The 7,674-nt window shown below is 58.2% G+C and overlaps 1 pseudogene; it reads right to left on the bottom strand.

Moving 5' to 3' along the window:
- The window catches only part of LOC102375159, a 40,260-nt pseudogene that overhangs the window by 9,766 nt on the left and 22,820 nt on the right, over window positions 1-7,674 (bottom strand).

The raw sequence follows: 7,674 nt of genomic DNA, 5'->3' as shown, positions 1-7,674 counted from the left end.
ATAGTGCAGGAATGGCTGGGAAGGCCAAAGAGAAGCAAATGCAGGCTGGAGGATCTCACCTGGTTCCCCTGCTGCAGAGCCCAAGAACCTGGGTGGTGCCAGAGCAGCTTCCAGAAAAGTTTCATGCCTACATCCAAAGGCACTGAGGTACACAGACAACCCCACACCTCTGCCATGGAAGCATGGTCCAGGGGTGAATTAACCTCTCAAGCAAAGATTGGGACTGCCTCTGCAGTCCCGACAGAAGCTTGGGATGTACCTGAATGGGCATGAGTACAGGGGACATTACTTATACGCCCTGCTCAGTGGACAGATGGACCAGACTGCTCTCGCTCCAGACTTTTTACTGCAGCCTCTCTGATAATCAAATGTCCTTTTATCGAGGCAGACACCATACAGGGCTGCCATCCTGAGCAAACATAGCCACAGCCATGGAAGAGCACAGGGCCCATCAGCAGGAGTAAAATGGGCAAGAGGCTGGGTTATAAAGACACAAGCCCTCATGCACCACTACTGAGCTCAGTGCCCAAAACATCCAACACCTCCCCCCCCGTACCCCAAAACCAGTTGGGGACGGAGGGCCCTGCCAATGTCCTGCCACTGCAAGGATAGGAAGGAGCTGGTTTAAACCTACTCCAGAGACCCAAGGAAAAGGACTGTGCCCCTATCCCCACCTTGCAGAGGCAGGCGATCCCCCCGACCAGTCTGGGCCAATCTGATGGGGGGTTTAAATTCCTTCCTGACCCTTAATGTGGTGATCAGGCTGGGCCTGAGAAGAGCGGCCAGATCCTCTGGCCAGGCACCGCAAAAGGGTTTTTAATCCCCAACTCAGCATGAGCACAGCACAGCCAAATAGCAGCCACTACAGTAGGAGCTGAGCTTTTGTGGCACAGTTCTGTGGCCAAAGGCTGAGCTCTGTGGCCTCATGGCCCTGCTTTTACACCAGGGCACAGAGGGTTTGCAGTCTCTGAGCCCTGCGTGGGCTTTGCCTGACCCTAGAGGCAGGTCATTCAGACCCACCCCCTCCTAGCCGGGCCTGACCAGCCAGCACATTGATGGAGATGGTACTGAGAGTCCAAGGAGAGATCTGCTATGGGCTTTTCCCCGGATCCACCCCTGGTTAGGTCTGCTTCCCTCTTGGAACGGAGCAGCTTTTCTCCCCTGGGTGGGAAAAAAGGGCCAGCAGCAAAACCTCTTGGCAAGGGGAAGTGAGGCTTGAAGCGGCAGAGACCCCATGGCCCTGTGGGCAGTGGGGTAGGGAGGAAAGAGAGTGCAGGCTGGAAGGAGCAGGCAAGGATAGGAAGGGGGCAAGTGAAAGGCAGCTCTTGGCCCAGGGGTGCAGGGAGTTCTGCTGGGAAGGGCCATCACACCCTGAGGGTGGGGAAGAGGGAGATCTCCTGGGGGCTAGGGGCCAAGTCCCCTGGGGCTTGGATGGATGTATCCATATACTGCCAGGATGTGCAGGGGATATGACTTTAGTGAGCAGGTGATCCAAGGGGAATGGGGGGAGGGCTGTCTCCTTGGGTGTGAGAGACTGGGATGCTATATCTACCCCAGGACACAGACAGCCAGGGGCTCTGCCCCAGGTGGACCAGTCCTAGGACCTACAGTCATGTTAAATACCTGGGTGGAGCCATGGCCCCCTCCGTAGTACCGCTGCCCAGCCAGCCACCGGACGATGGGCCCCGCCTGCTCTAGCTGCTTCTCCTTCAGCAGGGCTAGCAGGGCATAGGAGGTGGACTCGATGGAGTAGAGTCTAGACCGGGGGTCTGGCCAGTGTGTTCCTCCTGGTGGGAGCAAGGGGTCATGCTCAGGTACTTGCCCAAAAGACTCCTGGCACAAGGAGCCCAGGGAAGCTGAGCATAGGGGGTCTCCAGGGAGCAAAGACAGAGGCTTGGCTGAGGCTATCAGTGTGAGCCAGTGGTAACTTCAGAAGACACAGTGTAGTGCAGGGAGGGATCCCAACCCGGACAGACCCTCTCATCTGACCCAGTACAGATAGAATGGGGGGACCAAGCTGTTTTGCTTTGAAGCAATGGAGGACAGAGGGGGGTCTAGCTGGACCCCCAGCCAGATCTACTGTGAGAGGGACGTGGGAGATACCAGGGCCAGCTGGGCTTGTGGGTTTATTATGGAGCAGTGGAGTGGAGGCAGGTGATGGGGCTGGCTCGGCCCAGCCATGGAACAGGGACTGGGGCGGTTTCTGGGGGTAGCGTGATGGGAGCAGAGACCCCCCTCACCTGTGGAAAGTGCCATGAGCTTGTCCCTGGCTCCAGCCTGCCCCAGCAGTGCCAGTGCATAGGCTGTGATGGCGATGGAGTAGGGCTTCTTCAGGCTGGACAGCTGATGGACCAAGTAATCCCCAGCCTTCTTGATGCTGCTTCCCAAGCTCTGAAAAACGTCGAGACCCAGGAATGCACATGAGAGTCCAAAGGGGAAAGAGACTTCACCGAGGACACAGGCACGGAGCAAGGAAGTGACTTCAGGGCTATGTGGGAAGTCACTCTCAGGACTAGTTTTTGAACCCAGGAGTCCTGGCTAACAGCCCCCTCCTCTTACCACTAGATCACACTTTCGCCTTCTTTTCCCAGACAAGCAGGCTTTGCTCTACTGAGAGAGCTGAGGGTCTTGTCCTGGCACCGCTCACCTGCACGTACTGCTCACAGACATGCCTGGCCTCTACCATTGCGATGACAACAAAAGCCGTCAGAGAAGTGTTGGTCTCCGACCCACGGTATCCTCCCTAGGGAGAGAAGGGACAGGGAAAGGGCTGGGTTTCCTGACCGGCCCTGATCTCACATTGCACATGACCTGCCCTTCAGCCCTGTCCAGAATCAGACTCCAGGTTCAGAGCTCCCAAAGACCCATAACCAGACCGACCCCTCCCCAGATCCATCGCCAGGGCCCCCAGCACTGCCTCTGCTGCCTGCTCACTGCCATCGCCCCATGGATCACAGGAGCAGTTTCCTGGAATATCCCGCTGGGATCCTGCTTCTTCATAATCAGCCACTTCACAGCCTCGCACAGCACCTCCAGACTGATGGCAATGAGGTCAACAGCCATGGCGAAGACCTTCACCACGTAGGCCGTCAGCCTGGGAAGAATGAGAGGCCTGGGGTGAATGGAGTATGCAGGGGAGCGCAGATGGGCTACTGATGAGCACAAATGAGGGTTAAGAGCAGCTGTGTGACTGCTTGGACTGTAACAGTCTCTTACTCATTTATTGCAACAGCTCTGATCCCATGATAATCTTTAGAGCAGACCCTGGGCAGGAAGAAGGGGGGACCTCTGGCTGTATTGTGGGGTCACCCTGGTAGACCAGGCATTGCCCAGGCCCCTACCCAAAATCGGGGTCCTGTCAACAGTCACAGAGCTCATGGTCCCAATAGACCAGGGATGTCATTCTCATTTCATTGGAAAGGAAACTGAGGCCCAGAGAGACCCAAGGAGTCCATGGAAGACCCAGGGGTTAAACCCAGGTCTTCTGGGTCTGAGTCAGTGCTGTTTCCCCCCAGGGGCAGCCTCACTGCACCCAGAGCCGAGTACCCCTGGAGGCAGGTGTGTGGGAGGGGGTGAGGTGCTCAGTTCACCCCCATTCCCAGTGGGTCTCTCCCCACCCCGTCCCTGCCGATGCCATACCAGGTGCTGGATGGGCGGCTGGGGAAGGCTGCGTAGGAGTGGTCAGCTTTGCGGTAAGCCAGCTGCTGGGCATAGCCTGGAATGGGAAGGGAGAGAGCAGAGATGGGGCTGAGTCAGGAGCTGCATCCATCGTCTCCAGGCTACTTCTCACTCACCCCTGGGAGCTCTCAAGCCCTCTCCTCTAACCACAGGAGCCCACTCCTCTCCCAGTGTTGGGGAAGAAGCCAGGAGTCCTGACAGCCTCTCCTGACCCTGCAACCTTCCCTTACATCTGTCCAGGCAGGACCTGCACCCACCCCTTCCCAGGCTGGGAACCAAGCCAGAGCCACCCCCCGTCCTGTCTCAGCCTGCTGGATCCAGGATGCTATCTATCATCAGCACAGCAGGCCAAGATGAACGCGTCCTCTTGACACCTCCCAGTCATTTGTTTCAGGGCAGAGTTTGCCTCAGGGGTCTGATGCCCCTTTCCACACGACCCCCGGGAAGGATGCTGATTCCTACCATCTGGGGGGTGGCTTGCTGTGTCCAAGGGTTAAAGCTGGCAGGGGAGCAGCTGCCATCACCCAGGCAGGATGCATGGCTTCCTTCCTCAGCCCAAGGCCTGGCCCCATGCCTAGCCAGCAGAGACTTGCCTTGAGCGATGGCCTGGATGGCCTCAGCCCTGCGGTCTGCGCCGACCCTCCCCCACTGCCCGGTGTGGTCCAGGTAGTGGGTGGCGATGACGGCCGGGTCATGCCGATCATGTTCTGCTCCCCGCAGCCTGCAGGCACCTGGATCAGGTGCTTCAGGTTGGCCCCATCAATGGCGTTCTCCAAGGTGTCCCCCACCAGGTCTCCTGCTCAGGCAGAGTGGAGATGGGCAGGACCTGGCGTACAGCAGCCCTGGCCCCCCCACCTTGCTCCAGGGGGCACCAGGACCCAGCCCCACACTGACTGCCCCCCTTCCCTGTTTCCCTTCGCCCAGTCCAGCCCAATCCTCCCATTATCTTGCCCACAGCTACAAGTGCCCCTCACCCCTCCATCCAATGCCTTCTGAGGGGCCCAGCCCTGAACGTCCCACTCTGCACCCCCAACCTGGTCCTGGGAAAGGGCACAGTGAGCAAGAAGACAAGCTGGCATGAGAGAGGGGAGGGATGGCATTCAGAGGGCTTGTTGAAGCTGCTGGAGAGCAACAGGAAGCCAAGGGAGGGCATTAAACTTGCTAGCCTCTTGCTGCCACTTCTAGTTGCCTGCAGAGGCCCTGCACCATATGCCAAGGGACTCGCAGGCAGGACCAGTATTAGAAATAGGTTAGAAAAAGATCAGTCTGGGCTGATTTGGATTAGATGTGACCTTCGGAGGGACCTGCCAGCCCGGTTGCTCTATGATGGTACCTTTCTTCTGCAGTGCCCTCCTGGCCTCCCCACAAAGCCCCAGGTCACCTCCTGCCCCCCAACTCTTACCCCTCACACTGATCAGGGTCACCGGCTGTGTGTTGGGGACCACGTTCTTCATGTCGACAGGCCCCACGGTCTCCACCTGCTCCCCAGAGGCTGAGGAGCATGAGAAACCCAAGTGAGACATGCAGCTCAGCTTGATGCAGCAACCAGTGAGGACCAGATTTAACAGTCTGGTTCCCCCAGCCCCGAGCTGCTGATACCCCTCACCCCAGCAGTGCCCAAAGGAGGCCTGATGTTTAGGGCAATTTAAGAAGAAAAAAGGGCTTCTTTCCCAGTGGGGTCCTGATGCTGTCATGGAAAGATGCCTGCTGGTGTTCCCATCACCATTTCATCCCCTTGGAAACTCAGTGTCCCGCCCCTGCTGGCATCACCCTTGCTTTGCCCCTCTCTCAGTCAGGGTAACCCTTTGCTGGGCACCAGTGGGCTAAAACTCCCAGCTCCCATTCATAGGTGCCAAGTATGTGGGGGCCTGAGGCTCCTGGCCCCCCTTGGGAAGAGTAGGGTGACCACTCATTCCTAATTTATGGGACAGTCCCAAAATGGGAACATCAAGTGCTGGTCTTGGGCTGCATGACTCTGGGACAGCATTTGTTCCAGATTCACAGTATCCTGCAGGGATCCGGGTTTTCTGTTCACCACAGACAACCACAAGAAAAGAGGGGGTTCCCTTTGTAGGCTGGCAGCGTTCCAGCCTCCAAGGGGTTGCAGGATGCAGGGGGTGCCATGTGCATGTCTGCATGCGCACACACATGCACGTGGTCAGGAATACAGCCCAAGCAGTGGTGGAGAGCAGCTCCCCCAGCTGCCTACAGCTAAGTCTATGGTGGAGAGGGGGCAGATTGAGGACCACATGGTGAGGGAGGGAGTGGGGCAGGAACTTGGCCTGGAAGCACTGCCCAGCCGGGGCTGTGCATGGGGCCCAGGGAGCAGGACAGAGCCATGGGGATGGGGGGCAGCTCCCTGCCACTGCGCACATTCCCAGGGGACGCATGGGGGGCACATATCCCCCAGATTTCTGTGCCAACTGCACTACCATGGTGAGGTGCCCCCTGCCCTCCCGGCAGCAGCAGGGGCAGCAGCTGTGGAGTTGTGCCCCCTGCTTCGGGGGCTGGTAGGGGGTGCCTCGCCATGGTAGTATGGCCAGCGTAGGGCTTCTGGGGGGAAGGCAGCAGGGTGGGGAGCACTGAGCCTGCAGCAAGCAGCCTGCATCCATCCATGAGCTGTGCTCGGCTCTGCTCTGGCCATGCTGTCGGGGGGTGAAGGGATCATCTTAGCCCCCTTCCTCCCCAGCAAAAATAAAAGTTGACACTTATGCACCCATCAGAGGCACAGGCATCTCCTGCTTGACCCAAGGGAGCAGCTCTGGCAGCTGCCAGCAGTAGTAGGGCCGGTATCTTCTGCAGCTGATTGCTAGAACAGGTCAGGACCTGCTCAGTGCAGCATAGCACTTTCCCAATGACTGGTGGATTTGAGGGACACCAGTGGCTCAGAGCCCCTAAAGCCACCAGTCCCTCCTGGCACATGAAATCAGGGGGCTGGGAGCAGTGGTGGGAGCACAGCTCCCTCAGCCAGCGGTACCTGCACTGCGAGCTCGGGGATCCAGCAGGATGCTCCTGATGGTCTGAAGGATTTTCATCCCCTCTGGCTGCAGGGGAGAAGAGGCTGGGTTCAATGTGGCCAAAGGATTTAATTTGAGTGCATCTACATCGCCTCACACATTGCATCTACATCTGTCACCCTCCCTTGATCACTAGCTCAGCACTAGGGGCATTTCAGCAGCAAGCACCAGCTGAGGAAGGTGCCAATCCAGAGCAGTGAGCTTCCTCCAGCAGTGCTCCAGCTTTCTCCAGCACAGCCCCTGCTGGCACCAAGGCACTGCCTTCTCTGCAGCAGCCACAGCCCTCACTGCAACCCACCAGCCCTCCAAACTCCCCCTCCCAGCTACCTCCACAGACAAGGGTGGTCTCCCGGCCAAGCTCTAGACAGGCATGTCCCTGAGCAGCTTAAGCCCACAAACGGTGCCCAGAAACACAAGAGATGTCTGTGGGACCACACAGCAGGGAGCCTTACCACCACTTTGAGCTTCTTCTTCACACCGTCGGTGATCGGGAAGCCACGGACGGCCGCTCTCACCTCGATTTCCACCTTTCCCAGCTCCAGGGGAATGATCATGTAGCAGACAGCTCAAGAGGCTCCAGCCTGGATCTCCAGCTCCTGCTGGAAACTGTGGCCAGGCCTGCTGGAGCTGCACAGCTGCTGGTTGTACATCAGCTCCACCGAGACCTGCAAGCCACCCGCCTTAGTAGTCACATGGGGTGAAAGCCACGCTGAGCCCGGAGCTGGCAGGAGGGCTGGGCCCTGCTCGCCGCTCACCCAGCCTTGTGCAGAGGCTCAGCAGTGCTCTGCTCGGGGGCACAGGGAAGAATTTCAGGCATTACAGAGGAGATGACCCAGATCTCAACAACCCCACGCTTCAAGGAAGCTCAGTCCTAAGTCAAGTTCCCAGCTCTGATGGACTGGAACCAGCTTGTTCCAGATCTGCAGGGCTGGATCCAAATCCTGAACTGGGGCCCAGCTCCACAAAGGAATGTAGGCAT

This window comes from Alligator sinensis, unplaced genomic scaffold (genome assembly GCF_000455745.1).
Source record: "Alligator sinensis unplaced genomic scaffold, ASM45574v1 scaffold551_1, whole genome shotgun sequence".
In the NCBI taxonomy this organism is placed as follows: Eukaryota; Metazoa; Chordata; order Crocodylia; family Alligatoridae; genus Alligator; species Alligator sinensis.
Note: the sequence above shows the minus strand (reverse complement) of the source record. Positions and strands in the feature narration are given on the sequence as shown.